Source organism: Ambystoma mexicanum, chromosome 9, assembly GCF_040938575.1.
Source record: "Ambystoma mexicanum isolate Mex_15411 chromosome 9, UKY_AmexF1_1, whole genome shotgun sequence".
NCBI classification, from domain to species: domain Eukaryota; kingdom Metazoa; phylum Chordata; class Amphibia; order Caudata; family Ambystomatidae; genus Ambystoma; species Ambystoma mexicanum.
Window position 1 is genome coordinate 1,221,226,376 of NC_090931.1, and position 19,186 is coordinate 1,221,245,561.

The 19,186-nt window shown below is 48.8% G+C and overlaps 1 protein-coding gene across 4 annotated transcripts in view; it reads left to right on the forward strand.

Moving 5' to 3' along the window:
• The window catches only part of MAP3K19 (mitogen-activated protein kinase kinase kinase 19), a 749,356-nt gene that overhangs the window by 202,459 nt on the left and 527,711 nt on the right, over window positions 1–19,186 (forward strand). The gene's annotated exons all lie outside the window — the stretch shown is intronic.

The window sequence follows — 19,186 nt, forward strand, 5'->3', positions numbered from 1 at the left end:
TTGATGGAGTATTAGGAATATGTTGTGCATTAGTATATACTATTGGTTAGCAAGGGAAATGGCTCCATACTGATACCCGTAGAGAAGTTACTTGCATTAGTTGATAAATACACTCCAGTTGATATTTTCATTTAATCCTAAGGGGTAACTTTTGGTCAAAAAAAACATTTTTTGCTCTTGTATACTCAGAGTACGCTTATCAATATTAGAGTCATGGGTTTCGGCAATTTTCATCACGACTGTCCATCTCAATTCTTCTGGTTTGTGTCCAAGGCTTGTAAAATGACCCACCAGGGGTGCCTTAAGGATATTATTCTGTATGCAACTCTTGTGTTCTCCTATCCTGATTTTGACCTTCCTTTCTGTTTTGCCAATATAGAGTCGATCACAGGGGCACCAAATAGCATACACCACCATCTTGGTGTTGCAGTTTATAAGGACTCGCTGTTCCCATCTTTTGTTTAGGCCCAGGTCAATTTCTTTTGTCCGTCTGGTTTGTGCACAACAACTACACTGGCCACATGGACTATGGCCAGTAGTTTTTGGGAGCCCCCATTGCTCTGTAATGGTAGTTTGTGTGGTGGGTTTTCTAAATACATCATTCCTAGTAGTAAGTTCCTTTTAAGTTCTTGCTTCTTCGGAAAGCGCATTTCGGTGCTCCTAGGGGACACTCACCCTTCTCTAGCACATGCCAATTGTGTCTTATAATCTTCGTGATTTCATTTGATAGTGTACTGTATGTACTAACAAACACAATCTTATCATCATTTCCTTTCTTGTCTTTGTATTCTAATAGTGCCTCTCTGTTGTTATTGGAAGCTCTCTTGTATGCTGTTTTAATAACTTTTTTGGGGTAACCCCTGTCAGCCAGATTACATTTCAGGTTCTCGGCTTCTTGCACAAAATCTTTTTTAGTGCTACTATTTCTCTTAATACGTAAGAATTGTCCAAAGGGCAAGTTTTGTCTGGTATGTTTCGGATGGAAACTCGAATAGAGTAATAAAGAATTTTTATCAGTCTCTTTGTGGAATGGCTTAACATATAGAGCTGATTCATCTTTGTTCACAAGAATTGTCAAATCAAGGAAATTGATTTCATCATTGCTTATGGTTTTAGTAAATTTCAAAAAAGGATTTTGTGCATTCAACCATAGTACAAATGAATCAAAAGTCAATAAATCACTTGTCCAGATCAATAGGATGTCATCTATGAATCTTTTCCATAATTTGATGTGTTTCCTATAAGGGTTACAGTCGGTCATGATGACATTTACTTCAATAGTTTCTACATACAGGTTAGCTAGAGTAGGTGCCACCGCTGACCCCATCGCAGTACCATGAATTTGTTTAAAAAATTGTCCATTAAAAACAAAATAGTTTTCACAAAGTGACATTTCGGTGCACCAAAGGATAAACGAGTTAGGGGTTATCCCTGTGGTCCTAGATGTTAACAATTTCTCTTCTACCATGTTGAGTGTGGCTTGTTGAGGAATTTTAGTGTATAAAGAGACTACATCTAAAGTTGCCAGCATATCCGTTTTATCAATCTGCATACCTTCCACTAGTCTAATTACCTCAGTGGTATCTTGTATGTAGGATGCCATTTCTTTGACATATGGACTTAGGAAATGGTCAGCAAATTTAGATAAAGGTTCCAGAAGGGAATTACAACCTGATATAATCGGTCTACCTGGCGGGTTCACAAGAGTTTTGTGTATTTTGGGTAAGGTGTAGAACCTTGGCACACTGGGATGTGGAGGCATAAGATAATCAGCTTCCTGTTTGGAAATCCAGCCTCTTTCTGCCGCTTTGGTGATTTTACAATTAATTAAGGTCTGGAGCCTCTGTGTGGGATCAGTGGTAAGCGGTTCATAAAATGATATGTCGCTTAATTGGCGTTCACATTCATTAATGTAGTCTTGTCTGTTGAGGATCACTATAGCACCTCCTTTGTCTGCTTTTCTTATCACAATATCCGGATTAGATTTCAATGTACGGATAGCTTCTCTTTCTTTATTACTGACATTTTGAAATTTGCGAGAGGCACTTCTGTTTACAAGTTTCTCCAGATCGTTCATCAGTCTTCTTTCAAATACTATTGATTCTGGTGTATGGCTAGTAGTCGGGGGATTGAAGTTGGAGGGACGCCGTAGTCCTGTTACATTGGTCTCACCCATGTATATTATATTCATAGAGAAGAATTGTTTAAGGTGGATTTTCCTAAACCGTGCTTCCAAATCAGTTCTGTTTTTGAAGGCATCATAGCGATCCGTTGGAACAAAGGTAAAGCCCTTTTCTCCAGCATGGGGTCTGGCATGGATTCACATGCTCATGAATATTCCCCGTCGTCAGGCTGGGAATCCTCGGTAAAGAAAAAAAACCAGTATCAGTTTCGTTTCTGATCTATCTTTCGTAGTAATAACCAATCACTGGTCTCTGCGTCATACTGACCACAGCCAATGACTGCCCTCTACCTAAGCACCGCCTCTGGCAGCCATCTTCAGATTTTTACCGCACGTTCATGTGTTGGGATCCTCGTGCTATTGCTCTCGAGCGTTAGTGCTATTTTTTCACATTTTTCTCAAAAAACTTTGTTTTTTTCGGTCAAAAGAGCCTCAAGCTCCACCGACTCTCCATCCGATCAACGGGGACCCGTGTCGGATTCGTCTGCGCCCCTCAAGGGTGAAGATTTCGTCGAGCTACGCTTTTGGAGGACCCCAGAAGTTTCTCAGGCCCGGACATGGCCCAGGAGAAGGGAAGCTCGACGCCCGGAAAGCTGTTCAGGATCTGCCCTGGATGCCAGCTGCAGAATGTCTTTAAGGAGGACGAACACTCCTTTTGTCTCTACTGCTTACATGAGGACAAGACGCACGTGGAGAAGGACTGTGCGTTTTGCGGTAACATGTCGGAGCGGACCATGAAGGACCGCCATCAACGTCTCGCCAAGTGGCTGGAAGGGAAGAGCCCGTCAGGCGAGAAGAAGAGGAAGAAATCCGAGCGGTCTTCTAAGACCTTTGAGGACGCCCCGGCGACGGGGGTCCAACACAAGGCCAAGCACCGTGAGTCCGCTGGCACCGGGAGCGCCGAACGGTCGGGCTCTACGGGCGCCAGGCAGGGCGCACCCTCCCCGGCACCTTCAGCCACAAGCCAACGCTCTGGGTCGGGTAAGAGGAAGGGCGAGCACCCGGCGAAGCTCCTGGAGAGGCCCCGGTCGAGCTCGAAGGCCCCATCGGAGGGGGAGCGAGGCAGTGTCCCCCCCCTCAAGGATAAGGCGGTGAGCGCACCTAAGGTGGTGAAGGCCTTAATCCATCCGGCCAAGCCCTCTATCGATACTGTCGCGGCGGCCCTGGCTCAGCCTGTGGAGGCTACACCAGTGGTGGCGACCTCGGGGCTCAGAGTCTCCCTGCCACCTCGGAGGGAGTCCTCTTTTGTGCCCATCGATAGGACCCCCGTGAAACCCCTGGCGGGGAAGAAAAAGGGGGGGCAGGGCGTCGTCGTAGATTCGGCCTCAACCTCAGAGGAAGAGCTGATTGAGGTCTTAAGCCACGGCCTTGGCGTGGAAGAAGACCGGCCCCTCGGGATGGATCCCGACGCAGGTGACGACGACATCGTCGAGGGTGCCGACGGGGCCCCTGATCGCACGTCGGATTCCCCTCTGCCAGTGCCGCAATACAACTCGGCGGCCATTTTGTTGGCTATACAGTCCTTATGTTCAGAGATAAGGACGAGACTACCGTTGCCGACGGAGGAACCTTTCCCGTCGGGGGATCCGGAACCGGGACCTTCTGGTGCTCCCCCGCCCAAGAAAAGAAGGATTCACCCTCCACCTCCTTTTCAGCCGTCGCGCCCCATCCAGCCCTCCTCCCCGTCCACCCGAGGGGATGATACGGGGACTGACACGGCAGCGACGGGTACGGACGACGAGGTATACGACGAGGATCTACCATCGTCACCTCCCACCAGGGCTTCTCCGCCTGACGAGATTGGATCGTTCCACTCCATGATCGCCAGGGCATCCGAGCTTTTCCAACTCTGCCCTGAGGAGAAGAAAAAGGAAGGATTCCTTTATCAATGGCGCAAGGCCAAGAGGAAGACGGTCCTCGCGGTGCCTCTACTGGACGACATTTGGGATGAGGGCCTTGCCCTCCTCAAGAACCCTTCCACGACGCCAGCTAGAAGAGACCGGTACGAGAGAAGTACCTGGTCCCGGACGCGGCCCCCCTGTGCCTCCGGGCGCAGCCTACCCCGGACTCCGTCGTCTCCACGGCGGCCAGGAAGAAAGCGGGGGGGTGCGGCCTCCACATCCACTTCCCCACCGGACGGCGAGGGAAAGAAATTGGACGCTATGGGACGCAGGGTCATCTCGTCTGCAGCGACGACGATTAAAGCGGCCAGCGCCTTGGCTATCGTGGCCCACTACAACAGGGAGCTATGGTACAAACTGGCTCCCCTGCTGGACTTCCTACCGGACGACAAGAGGGCGGATGCCCTGGAGATCCTACAGGAAGGCGAGGTGGCGTCGGACCACGCCATCACTATTGCGACGGACATCGCTGACACTGGGTTTCGCCAGTTGGGCAACAGCGTTTGCCTTAGGCGGCGTGGATAGCTCAAGGCTACGAACTTCCGTCAAGACGTACAGACCAGAGTCCTGGACATGCCGTTCGATGGGAACAACCTGTTTGGGAAAACAGTGGACGATTCCCTTCAGGCCATTAAAGCGGACACTGAGACGGCCCGGGCCCTTGGGGTTCTGCAGCAACGACGGACGCCCTTTCGGAGCAGCGGAGGCAAGGGTGCCTCCAAAGGTTCCGGCGGCGGTTTCTCCACCTACCGTCAAGCGGCCCGCTCGTCGTCTCAGGAGGCCTACAGAGGACGAGGCAAGTCTGGCGGACCCCGCCGTCGTCGCCAAGGAGGTCAAGGCGGCAAAGCCTCGTCGAAACAGGATTGAACCGGCCGTGGGGTCGGGCCCCCACCGAAGCACCCCGGTGGGAGGCCGGATGGCAAGCTTCGTCAGCGTGTGGGAGTCCATCTCCACCGACCGTTGGGTGCTGTTCGCCTTAGCCCGGGGCCACGCGCTCGAGTTTCAAAGAAGGTGCCCGCGCCTCCCCTCCGTGGCCAGGAAAGAGCTTCACGTCCCTCAGCTTCTCCTGGAGGTAAAGGCGATGCTCAGGAAGGGAGTCATCGAACTCGCCCCAAAGAGGCTTCGGGGCTCCGGAGTTTACTCGAGATACTTCCTCGTGAAGAAGAAGACGGGAGGATGGCGCCCCATCCTAGACCTGCGACGTCTGAACAAGTTCATCAAGGCGCAGAAGTTCCGGATGGTCACCCTCCAGCACGTCCTGGGGCAGCTGGAGGAAGGAGACTTCCTGTCGTCGTTGGATTTGGAGGATGCCTACTTCCATATTCCCATCCTAAAGGGGCACCGAAAATTCCTCAGGTTTGTGGTCCAAGGGCGTCACTACCAGTTCAAAGCCCTCCCCTTCGGACTACGGTCGGCACCCAGGGTATTCACCAAGTGCCTTGCACCGGTGGCGGCGCAGCTGCGCCGCGAGGGGATCCACGTCTACCCCTACCTGGACCACTGGCTCATCCGAGCCAAGACGAGGGAGCTCGCCATGGAGCACACAGCAAGGACCGTCCAACTTCTCACGGACCTGGGATTCTCCGTGAACTACGCCAAGTCCCACCTGGTACCCGCGCAAAACGCACTGTTTCTGGGAGCGAAGCTCGACACAGTGTCCTTTCTGGCCTCCCCGTCGGGGGAAAGGACCAGGTCCATTCTGGGCAAGGTACAGCGGATGTTGGTTTCCGACGCGGCCAAGGTGAGGTCCATCAAGTCCCTCCTCGGAATGATGTCTTCTTGCATCTACCTCATTCCCATGTGCAGGCTCCGGATGCGCCCGTTGCAGGAGTTCCTGGACGCGCGCTGGATCCAAACGACGGGCGGCTTCGAGGAGAGGATCACACTCGACGAGAGTTCCGCCGAGCGGTCCGGTGGTGGGGCAACCGCGCACATCTGACGGCGGGCATGGACTTCCAGACCCCAGACCACCAGGAGACAGTGACCACGGATGCCTCCCTGGAAGGGTGGGGAGCGCACACCGAAAATCTGCACACGAGAGGCCTTTGGCTCCCGATGGAGAAGTCCCTCCATATCAACGTCCTGGAGCTCCGTGCAGTGTTCTGGGCCCTCAGGTCCTTCCTTCCGTCCCTCAAGGGCAAGGTGGTGAGGATCTTCACCGACAACACCACCACCATGTTTTACATCAGGAAACAGGGCGGAACCAGGTCTCCAGCGCTGTCCAAGGAGGCGCAGGACCTGTGGCATTGGGCCGTCGCCCAAGGGATGTTTCTGGTGCCGTTTCATCTGGCAGGGATAAAAAACACCATCGCCGACTCACTCAGCAGGGAGCTGCGCTCGTGCCACGAGTGGGAACTACGGCAGGATCTAGTGGATCGCCTCTTCCGACGGTGGGGCACACCCCAGATCGACCTGTTCGCGACGGCGACGAACTCCAAGTGCCGGAGGTTCGCCAGCAGGTTTCCCCAGGCGAGGAGCATGGGCGATGCCTTCTCGTTCCCCTGGGAGGGCCTGTTCCTCTACGCGTTCCCTCCTTTGCCAAAGCTAATCCGGCTCATCAACCAGCTCAAGAGGTCGCGGTGCAGGATGATCCTCGTCGCACCTGCGTGGCCGAGGCAGATATGGTTCCCGGACCTTCTGGACTTGTCAGGGTCCCCGCCAATCAAGCTGCCGGTGGACGCGGATCTACTCTCCAGGGAAGGAGGCGCCATCCTCCACCACAACCCGAAATCGCTGAACTTGCAGGCCTGGCTCCTGCGGCACTAGAGTTTGGAGGATACGACATACCGGCCGACTGCAGAGAGGTTCTTGCAAAAGCCAGGGCGTCCTCGACTCTTAAATGCTACGGACACAAATGGAAGAGGTTCTCTGTCTGGTGCCACGCACAGAAGATTAACCCTCTACGGATTACGGCTCCCCAAGTACTGCCGTACCTGCTGACGCTGGCCAAAGCTGGACTGGCACACGCGTCCATCAAGATTCATCTTGCTGCGATCTCCCGATACACCAGAACCACGGGCCGGACGTCCTTGTGGTCTCATCGTCTGGTGAAAGAGTTCATGAAGGGACTGTTCAGATCGTTCCCGCCGGTGAAGGCGCCGGCCCCGGCGTGGGAGCTCAACGTGGTGCTGACCAAGCTCATGGGACCTCCGTTCGAGCCTCTGCACTCGGCCCCGTTGAAGTTTCTGTCGTGGAAAACAGCGTTTCTTGTGGCCATCACCTCCGCACGACGGGTGGGAGAGATCCAGGCCCTTTCCTGCAAGGCCCCGTACTTGACTTTTCACGACACAAGGGTAGTGCTCAGGACGCACCCCTCCTTCATGCCCAAGGTACCGTCGGACTTCCATCTCAACGAACCCTTGGTGTTGCCTGTGTTCTTCCCGTCGCCTTCGTCGCCGGCTGAGAGGACTTTGCACTCGCTGGATGTGGCTAGAGCGCTGAAGTTCTACGTGGACCGCACGAAGTGTTTTCGGAAGACGTCACAACTCTTTGTGAATTTTGGACCTGTCAATCAGGGGAAGGCTCTCTCGAAGGCTTCCATTTCCAGATGGCTCTCCGGCTGTATCATGTACTGTCATCGGTTGGCAAACCGACCGCTGCCTGGCCGTCCGAGAGCCCATTCCACCAGAGCGATCGCAGCTACCACGGCGTTCCTTTCTGGTGTGCCCCTGCTGAACATATGCAGGGCTGCTACGTGGAGGTCGACGCACACCTTCACGAAATTCTACTGCGTCGATCGGGATTCCAGGGAGGAGTCCAGGGTCAGCCAAGCAGTGCTGCGCAACCTGTTCGCCTGAGGTGAGCCTGGTGAGGAGGTAAGATGCTTAATGTTGAGTTTGATGTAATGCTTAATGTTGAGCCTTTGCCACCTCCCATGGTTGTGCATGTGTGTACTGCTATGTATTCTTTATTCATGAGCATGTGAATCCATGCCAGACCCCATGCTGGAGAAGGAACAAGTTACTTACCTGTAACTGTTGTTCTCCAGCATGGGTCTGGCATGGATTCACATGCGAACCCTCCCGCCTACCCCTCTGCGGCTCTTCACTTGGTCATACTGCCACTTCACGTGCTTCCAAATCTGAAGATGGCTGCCAGAGGCGGTGCTTAGGTAGAGGGCAGTCATTGGCTGTGGTCAGTATGACGCAGAGACCAGTGATTGGTTATTACTACGAAAGACAGATCAGAAACGAAACTGATACTGGTTTTTTTTCTTTACCGAGGATTCCCAGCCTGACGACGGGGAATATTCATGAGCATTGGAATCCATGCCAGACCCATGCTGGAGAACAACAGTTACAGGTAAGTAACTTGTTCCTTCCAGTATAGCTCTCTCTGCTTCATTCAATTGGTAGTTCGATAGATTGACTAGTAAGGTGTTTTGCTCCTTGTTTGTCGTGGTTCGAAATCCCAGTTCATTTGGTCCTGGTCTATAAAAGCAGAATTAGGTCTCATGTTGCCTTTCCCTCTCCCTCTTTGTGGTCTCTGTGATTGACCTCGTCTCATCCCGCTAGCTCTTCTGCCTCTTAGAATCCCTCTATTGTTAAAGTAGCAGTCATCGCCATCATCCAGGTGTGCATCTATCCCTCCATCTCACTGCCATGTACCTATCATGAAACTTACCAAGCAGCCAGGCACGTCGTCCTGCATGTCGCTCCATGTAGCCTGGTAGTGTAGAGTTCCACAGGACCATTGAGTCATGTGTTGATCCAGGATATCGGGCACAACAATGTGTGATGATCTTGCTGGCGTCACATACCATCTGCACATTGATAGAGTGGTATTGCTTGCGGTTGCGGTACACCATCTCCATGGCGTGCGGGACCACCAACTCCACGTGGGTGCAGTCGAGGGCACCTATACAATTTGGCATGCCTGCCAGTGCATGGAAGCCAACTTTGGTGTCAAAAATCTCCTGAGGAGTGCGTGGTAGGGATATGTAGGCCCTTGTGTGCTTCAGGAGGGTATCCAGCACTTGGTTCAGCATACGAGAGAATAAGGGTTGTGATATACCATGGATGTGCCCCACTGTGTGCTGGAGGTGCCTGTGGCAAGGAAGTGGAGCACCGGCACTACCTTCAGTAGAGGGGGGATGGCGGTGCGTATTTCAATCAGGCTGACAATGTCGTCGTGTATCATGTCCACGATGGTGGTGATGGTGTCCCAGTCCAGACGGTACAGGGTGTGGATCTGCTCACTGGTTCTGATGCTAGGGATTGGGGGCTGCCTGCGTGGTACCACTGGCTGCACTGGTGGGGCATGCCGGGCCTGACTCACCTTCCTTCTCCTCCTATGTCTCCTCTGTGGTGCCTGCTGTTGTTGTTGTTGTTGTTGCTGGTGTAGCAAATCAAGCATGTCCTCCATACCCAGTATTGCTACTACTAGTGGAATCATTTTGTTGTGAGAAGGGGTGTGGTGTGTGGGTGTGCTCCTTTTGTGCTGGCCCAGACTCCATTGCCTCCACCTGTGCTGACTGTGTGCACCTGTGGCAGTTGGGAACACTGCACACAGTATTTTACGGTTTGTTCACGATGCCGGTATCCCCTATTAGCGCCTTCATGATGGCGGTATTTGCATGTCCGCCTGACTTGTGATGTCCTCCCATTAGCGGCATGCCGGTATTGCCAGCATGATGGGCCGCGTGCCCGCGCCCTCGCCGCTATTAGAGCATCGTTATTAACGGTCCCTCTAATACCGGGGTCTTAGGTCGGAATAGCCCAGAGCGGTATGCGATGCCAGTAATCCTTTACCGGCATCGTTTTTCCATTACCTCCATCCTCGTAATGATCCCCATAACAGCTGAAACAGTTTTCCTTCTACGAATGTGTAAGTATTTGCCACTATAACCACATCTTCACTGCAGATTTTGCCCCTTGTTATCCCAATGGAGAAAACTCCATATGACACTTAAACTTTCTTAAGTACATTTTGAACATTTGATTCGGGACTGTAGTTGGACATTGTAAGTTAGTGTTAAGACTTCTGCTGGTGTGCCATACATGTTATAAGATCTATGATACGTTTCTGGCTTACTTTCCTTCCATGCTTTAAACTGTTAATGTAGCAACTTCAATTGCAAAGTGTATCATTGTGTTGGGTTTAAAATCTGACGGTGTCCATTTGGGACACCGTTACTGTTTTGTGTGTATACATTCAAAGTAGTTCCCCTATAGTTCATTTGATTTTAATGCACATATATTGTTAATAAACTTAGTCGTTCTTTTCATACTTACCTGTGTGGTTTTTCTTGACTTGATATCCTTTGTGTCTGTGAAAAGAACCCCCTATCATTCTCATCTGGTCATAAGAGTAATGCCTTACTGCTCAGGCATGTTTACCAATGAGGAGTTTGTTTTCACTTTGTGAAAGCTCTGCAGCCCCACTATAGGTTGGTCTGTTCTTGGTGGTTTAAAAAACCTTCTAAATAACCATGAATGATGCAGCTTTGTTTTCATGTTCTTGCCCTTTGCCTCATCGCACGTATTTTCAACAACACCTGACTATGGGCTAATCCCAATGGAGGCACAGACCGCAACTCACAGTACTGTGCTAATGTTAAAAGATGCAGGCCCAAAAGCTGGCTTCTGTCAGGAATCTGAGGGTGTTCTCACGTCTTTCCCAATATATTCACCTCCCAGGTAGCCAGGGAAAGGCTGTCGCTTTTGCATCCTGACTTTGGGGGTGGCTATGTGAGGGAGGATCACCTGGGTGGAGGAAACTTGGGGAGTGGGGATGAGGCACCCTTGGGTGAGACACGGTATTCATCATTTCCGTTTTATCAGGAGTCAAAGGTCCCCCAGGCTTTTATAGGGTATTGTATAAAAATGGGTGTCAATTGTTATTTCCTCATCAATTAACCAGGGGAGGTCTTCAGCAAATAATAGACCTCACAGCCACTGGCAGTAGTTCCATTAATTACTTCTCAGTTGCATTACAACATATTTCATTTTTCCTACGCACCATAAAAAGCAGAACACACTAAAATTCATGCCTAAAATCCTAAATAGCAAATATACATCAGTGTACAACATTTCACAAAAATACAAATCAACACAATGAACATCATTTCGTCCAGTATCTCAATGATGTGATTAACACATCCACGAGGTTACTACACACAATTCACACACGTTTTTAGCTAAAAGTAAGTCATGGAAATACTGACAGTGGCTGTGAGGTCTATTATTTGCTGAAGACCTCCCCTTCCTTTGGTTTGTTGTAATATATAATTTCCCAGTCGGTAGAGAGGTGGGTTAACCCCTAGGTGGCCCAGCAGACATGAGATTGGTTTTATTGGGTATTACCAATCTCTTCCCTATTATTCCAGAAAACTCTCTTCCACAACACACCAGTTAGTTACTGAGATGATGAAGAGCCAACCAATGTCATACATCCTTCCTTTATTAACTCAGACATACAAACACCACTCTGGTACTGGGACGAGGAAGAGGGATGCTGAGTATCTAGACTGTTATGCAGTAAAGGAACATTGCCTGCACCTGGGGCTTGGAGGGCGGTATAAATAGGCCGCTCAGGTGAGGCTAATGAGATCGCCTGTGGACGGTTGCAGGAGAAGCCAGATGTGAAGGCAGGGAGACATGTGCCCGAAGCGCCAAGGAGATGCAGAGTTGATTCAGCGGAAGCAGATTGTGGGGGGAGCATTAGGAAGGTCTGCGGTTGCAGGGCTGGCCTTCCTACCTCATAGAGTCTGGGAGGCTCCCTCTCCATTAACCTGAGGCAGCAGAGACCCTAGAAGAAAGGCATGCCAAGCCGGGATCAGCAACAGCCACAGAGAGCCTGCCGACGCGAGGAACAGCACCTAGAGACAGCGTACCGGGTGAGTCAATGCAGTCTGAATGACTCCGGGACGCTGTGGTGCGAACCAAGTTGTTTATGCAGGTTGGATCGCTCGTTAGTGATCGAGGATCAGTGTGACAATTGAAATGCCGGTCCAGTTTAAAATACAGATGTTTGATAACTACGATAACCTGAAGGCTGAAAGAAATGAATTAAAGGATTTTGTGAATACGGAACTATTAATGAAATGAAATTGACAAGGCCAAGGAAGGGCCAGGAAAGCAGTGAACTCTGAAAGTGTGAATACGCCTCTGAGCAGGGTGCAAATACCCAGCGGGAGTGTAAACTGGGAATTTGAGGTTGCTTTATTCAATGTGACTGATTGGAGTGAAATAAAACTAATTTTGAATACTGACCCGAAAGAAAGCAAGTGCGATTGAATACCAATTGGATTAAAAGGAGTTTGTGAAGTTCCCTGACAAAAAGGAATGGTGAACTGTTAAACTGAAGAGAATAAGCATTGGCAAGTGCCATACGAATAAGACAAATTGTGGAATTTAAAGAATAGGCAGTGGCAAAAGCTTTGAGAAGATTTGATGAATTAACAAGTGAATGGTGGCAAAATAAGAATTGAGAAAGCTGCAAGAGGATAAGACCAATACTCCTGTGAAGCTGAAACAGTGGCAGTGTAACTGTGAAGAAGAAGCAAGTAATGTGTGTTGGTTGCGTGACCTGTAATGGGTGGTCTGTGTGGTCCAACAACTGCACCTAGACCGAGTACACCCATCTAAAGGAAAAGCCATTTAACTCATCTATAAGTTTGTGATGGAAGGTCAAGGGAAACTTGTGTATTTTGAACTTAAGGAACTGAACTTTATGATATTGGTGAAATTGGTGAAAGGCATCGAAGCCTGAAAAGCTGGGAAGTATCCCATGGAATTGTGTTGGTTTTGAACATTGACAGACTTGAAAGCTTGGGGAAGGTAACGCTTCTTTTTGGTAACATGAACTATCCTGAATCCTGGGGAAGGGATAACCCCTTTAGAACCAAGAGCTGGAAGAATCTCTGAACTTTTATTTGAACACTTCCCATTTTAACGCTGACATCGCTACACATTATGGCACAAGTAGATGTGAGGGCAAGTAAAGGTTTTGGATACAGACAGACATTTACTTTGGACATCCTGACACAGACTATCATTAGTTTCAGTTAGGTAGGGAAATCCCACCTTAGCAAAGGACAAGTTAAGCATTTTTCCAACCCTTTTGATTTGAATAAAAGTTTATAGCCCAAGCTATACTCAGTTGTCTGTGTCTACTTTCTGATGGCTTCACACTACCCACACCCTGTACAGTGCTCCGCTGTTCTCGCTTTAAACAATAAAACAAAAAAATTAAATAAGTAAGTATGGACACAGTCAAAGCACTACTTGGAATAACCTCATAGAATAAAGACTGTGAAGAGGAAGACAGACTAGGGGTAGTGTCCTGGTTAATTACTGAAAGGTATTTATATTCTTCTGAGTCCAGGTCTTCCTTGTCACAGTCGTTAGGTTCCCACCCTACAAAGTCCTATGCAGTGCTTCAAACATGTGTTTTTACAGCATGGCTTTAAATTATGAGGGGACACTCAATGTTATTGGTGTTAAACTGCTGTTAAGATGAATTTCTGAACTCTGACCTGGTGGGCAGAGGTTCAGGAGACCAGCTTAGTTTCTGGGAACAGGGTAACCTTCTGGACAAGCCAGACCTATCAAGGGGGGCCTCATCACGAGTTGGGCAGTAACACCAGTGGTATTACCGCCGGCGCTATTAGCCCTATCGCCAAACCCCCCGGCGCTATTAGCACCGGATCACAGGTTTTGTGGAACGGTTAGTGCCCATTCCCCATTGGGCCCATTCGGGAATTCCTCATTCCCATTTGGGCCCAATGGGTAAAATTTGCGCTATTACCGCCGGTGGATTTTCCGCCGGCGGTAATAGCACCGAAAATCAGCAATTTTGCTGTGGATTTCCCCCCAGCTCTGAACTGGGGGGAAATTCGCCAAGCCCATGATCTGGCGGACCCTTAAGTGCAGCAGTACCGCCGCATTTAAGGGTTACCGCCCAACTCGTGATGAGGCCCTAGGTCTCAGGAGGTGTGAGGGAGACTGAAAGACCGCAATGAGCACACAGAGTAAAGGACACTTACAAATCACTTCCAGTCAGGTGTAAATATATTTAAAATATATATACATTTATTTCAAGGCCTTTGATTTTCAACACACAAATCAAATCACAGTAATACTATTAAGGCAACACAATCCTATCTAGATACATATATACAAGACCATTGGGGTCTAAAGGGTTAATGCACGAAATGGGTCCACAACCTAAAAGGGGAAGGAAGCAGGCAGTGCAAATAGTCTTTAGTCCCTTCTGCATCCAACACACTCCTAAGAGGCAGTCCACTCCCTAAGAAGAGTTGAGCCTAATGCTCAAATGTACATGCAATGCCAGCGCACGCCGTAGTGCAAATGGGCAAAATGGGGTCTCTTCAAGGGTCTGTAGCAACTCAGGAAGGTGGGTGAGGTGATGAAGAATAGGTTCCCACTATTTGAGGAGGGTCTCCGCTTGAGGGAAGAGTTGATTCCAATATTTGGGAATAGTTAGCTAGATCGCACTAGCAGTGGAAAGGAGCGGGGCCCCCAGGGGCCCATCATGTGTAAAAATGGATGGAGGCACTAGGGGCCATTGGTTACGGTTGCGATTACTCACCGACCCCGGTGCACTCCAGACCAAACTTCGGCAGTCGAGTCCACTTCAGTTGCAGGTTCAAGTGCAGCAATATGTCTGCGGCTTTCAGCAAAGAAGATACAGCGACGATTCCCAAACGGGACAGTGGCGATTCCTGCTCTCCTGGTGCATGGATCAGGCCAGTTTCACTGCATCAGGCTTCAGGGGCGAGAGGGGCACAAAGGCAACACACCTGCAAAGGTCGTCACCACGGCTGGGCGACACGGTAACCGCGTATGCACCTGTTCGGGCTCACCCGTCTCACTTCAGACCTGGGAACGCCAAGTGTACTAAATTCGGTGTGAGGGTGCCGTGAACACAGAGATAGCGATATACCAAGCGGTATGAGGGCAAAGAGTTAGCGTAAGCTGGTCAGCCTACTTGTTGGCCCAGGGACACTTCCGAGAAGGCTTACTTGCAGGGTTTGTTGAAGGTGCCCAGAATAGTTGGTCCCACTATTCCAATGGGTTGAAGCGTCTTCACAGACCTTCTAGGACAACTAGATTCAGAGGGGTACCAGGGGACAACAGCGGGCTCAGGGTGCCAAACCTTCCAGTGGGTCACCATCAGTTCCTCGACTCGGTTTCTTAGTTTCAGGATACTTGGATCCTATCCTTCAGTGAGAACTCCAGAGATCGACATGGTATGGGTGTTTGGGGCCTTCTCTTATCCAGAATCTCCTTCGCGCCAAAACAAAGAAGACCCAATGGGAGATCTGCTCACATACAGGCATACCATACGTGGACCAATAATGGATCACGGTGGTCTCAGGCATTCACAGCACTCCAGACTCTCAGGCACCCAGGATGTGTATTGAAACCAGACGTTCCAACCCACATCCTGGAGGCACACACACAAGGCATGCAGAAGCCTGCGAAAGCTTGGCGTTTCACGGGAGAATGTATACACAAATAAGGACTGACCTGGGTCGGCTCGACTTGGGGAAGGTGAAGGGGCAAGATGGCCAAAGCACAGGACAAAGAAGCTTGTGGCATGGCCATTTTGGAGCCAGGCCACCTATTCATGCCAAACACTGTAATTGCGGTTTACCTGGCAGGAAAGGGTTAAAAATATACGAGATGATAAGCTGCCACCAGCCCTGTCCAAGGCACATCTGCACTTCTAAAAAAATCCTTCGAGAGTATCTAGGGCCTTTGGAAATGACTAATAGACCCAAGGGTACTGTACTGGAAGGTACATTTTACAATTGTTACATGTTGCAGAAAAGTTGGAACATTGGAAAGGGGGTAAGGGAAACAAAGTCTCCCAGTACTGACTGTCTTGAGGGCATGTCAGTTTCCCCATAAAAAGTGAGTGAAAAGCCCAGAGGAGTGCAGCAGAAGGCTGGGGTCCTCTGGTAAAGTCAAACATCAGCAAAAAGTTGGGGGGTACAAACCTGGAGGCAAAATTATACATAAATGGGAATCTTTCCTAACAACTACGCAGGAAGGGAAGAGTTTAGTTTTTCTTTTAAAGAAAGAAACATCAATTAAGCTTTTGGGATGGATTAAATTAACTGATTTAACTGACTTCAGGACTAGGGCTCCCCTCATAAAGCACACACTGTTATGAGGTAGACTCAGAATAATGAAGGCTACACGTAAGTAATCAGGACAGGCCCTGTGAGCACAATGCTAGAGGGCCTTAACAGTGGAAGTTGTGGTCTCCTGTCACAAGAGTGAGAGGGAACAATAACCGGGCAAAGAGGCAAATAGTGGTTAAATTACAGTTCTTGATTTTAGAGAAGTTATCAGAGGGTGGGCAAAATAACAAACCGGGTTGTTAAATATAAGAAAGTCTTTCTGTGACCTCAAATTATTCCCTTTTTCCCAAAGGGATCGGTTTGCATTTTTAAACCTGGATTAGGGGTGTCCCACACCCTACTTCTCAAGCTTACTCATTCTCGAGTTTAAGGTTTTCATGCACCCTTCTTTCTTGACTTATTTAAGTTCTTCTCCTTTGGTCAAAGTGCTGGGCTTGAAAGGTTTGTGCACATTCTCTGTTCCATTTTCCCCAAAGGGCTTGCCTTGTAGATTCAGGTCAGGCTTGTGGGTTTTCAACACTCTACTCCTTTCAGGGTCTCCCTACCAATGGTTTCCATGGGGTCTTCCTCTCTTGTCTTTCTTTTAGCTCTTGACGCAGTAGGGCTTTAACCTCTCCCAGAGGTTTTCACAGAGTGACTTTTAAGTGGGCCTCCGTTACATTCCAGCCCTAGGGTCCTGGTAGTAGTAACACCTAACTCCTACCCACTTTGCCACCTTTCAAGTCCTGTGCTGGTCCTTGTCACCATGGCTACCATGCCATGGACGTGTTCCTCCTCCTGCCGTGGGCTTGACCATTTAAGATTGGGGTTTGAGCCTTAAGCCCTTCTGTGAGCCAAGCGTACTCTCTCAAACCTTCTTAGGCTGACTGGCTTGTCCTCGTCTCTTCACAGGATAGTGCTTCTTAACCATCTTCCTCTGATGTTCTTCCACCTTTCCCTTGGTGTCCTCCTCCCTCTGCCTTCTGATACACTCCTCTTCCTGATAATCTCATCTTTTCACCTTCTAATGATTCCTTGTCAGCTCATTCAAGTTACTTTTCACCTCCTTCTGATTCTGAAGTTTATCATCTCCTCCAACTCTCCCTCCACCTCCTTATGATGTCCCTCTAGCATATCCTCCCGAGCTCCTCCTGATGCTCTTTTATCACCGCAGGCAAGCCTCTCTACACCTCCTCCTGATGCTATTCTAGCACCTCCTCCAAGTCTCTCCTCACCTTCTCCAACCTTACCTTCCCCTTGCTTCTCCAACCTCCTTAATGCCCCTTCCTTTCCTCCTTCTCCAACCTCCCTCATACTGCCTGACTGAAAGCCTGGACACATAGAGCCCTGTTAACCCTCCCATGGGGCTTGGACTCCCTAATCTGGGCCTGGGCCAGGATGCTCACAAGTTTTGGGACATTACCTGAGATCTTTTCTGACACACAGTCGGTGGCAGTGGTATCCCATGAGGAAGAAATGGGTGTTCATATGAGGTACAAATAACAATACCCGGAACATCCCCGGAAAGCATAATTCTGACCCATTAACCAATAAAAATATGATTATGTTACAGATGCCATTTTAACATGACTGCTTACACAGGAGGTAACCCTGTGTGCCTTTATATTAGCAAATCTCAATTCCAAGATTGACACCACGTGATCTTCTAAATAAAGAAAGATGGCTGCGTTAAGCAACAGCATTTTAATATGGTCACTAACATTCTCTGAATTCTGACCTGGAAACATTGCTTTTGGCACAACTCAGATGTATTGTTTAAGTTTCAGAACCCCCTTGCTGAAGACCCAATATACCTATTTCTGTGGCCTTTGTTTTGGATGCCCTCTTGAATTCTTTACTTTTTATTATGCGTCTAAGAATTCATTTAGGTAACTTTGAGTCATCCATTGAATCCACCCATGCTAGTTACAATATTTTATGGGGAGAGTTATTTGGGAAGGCTGTTGTGAACCTTTAGTGATTCAGTGTTTCTTATTGTTTCATTCTTGTTTTCCTGAATTTCCTTTTAGGTCTTTCTTCCATTGTTAGCTTAAAGCAGGTGGCGATTGGTTTCAGATAGGTAGGGTATGTCTTGACTCTCTTGACGTAAGTCTTATTCTTTGATGGCCACTGCAAGTTGAAAGGCATTGTTTGCTGAATGTACAGATAATGAACTAGTCTTTGTTATTGAAACACCCCATGTTGGTGATTGGTGGAGACTGTAGCTGCATTGAAAGGAAAAGCTTCACTACAGATACAATAGAATATTATTTTCCAAATAAGTGCTCAAACCAGCCCCAGGCTAATGCTTATTCTCTAATAAGCAAGCATTGATTTCAGTAGTTGCGTGAATAATGGCACTACGTTGCTTTATGCCATAATATTTCTCAAGAGTATTACAATAAGATTACACATGTATGCTGACATTTGTCAAGGTACAAGCAGAACAAATATGTGTGATATTCTGTAACTCAAAGACACTGCTTTGTTCACTGGTGTATCCCTTAACTTTATATGGCCAATAAAACCTGGATGTCCCGTAATTGGTTATGTCTAAATTCCAGAAAAACAGAGCTCATGGTATATGGCTCTAAGCATACCTGAGAGAGGTTAGGACAATATTTTTCAAGTTTCCACATTGATTTCATGTAGGCCTCACTTAATGCAGATGCCCATGTGGATTATATAGTCAGGAACTCTAATTCTTATCTTAGTCTTGAGAAAGATCTGTCCTATTATCATGAGGGAAAACTGCGAGAAGTTGGTGCGAGCCATCATTTTACAGTGACTCAACTATTGCAACTCCCTGTTAGGGGGAGCTCGCAAGGAATGCATCTACAAACTGTTGAAGCTTCAAAATGAAGCAGTACGTATAACCTGTAATATTGCACAGAGATTCGGTAACCATGGCCCGCAGAGAGCTTCATTAGCTCCTGGTGGCAGCCAGAATTCTCTTTAAGTTGTTGACACTGGGACTCAAATGCCTTTTTGGTATTGCTCCTCGATATC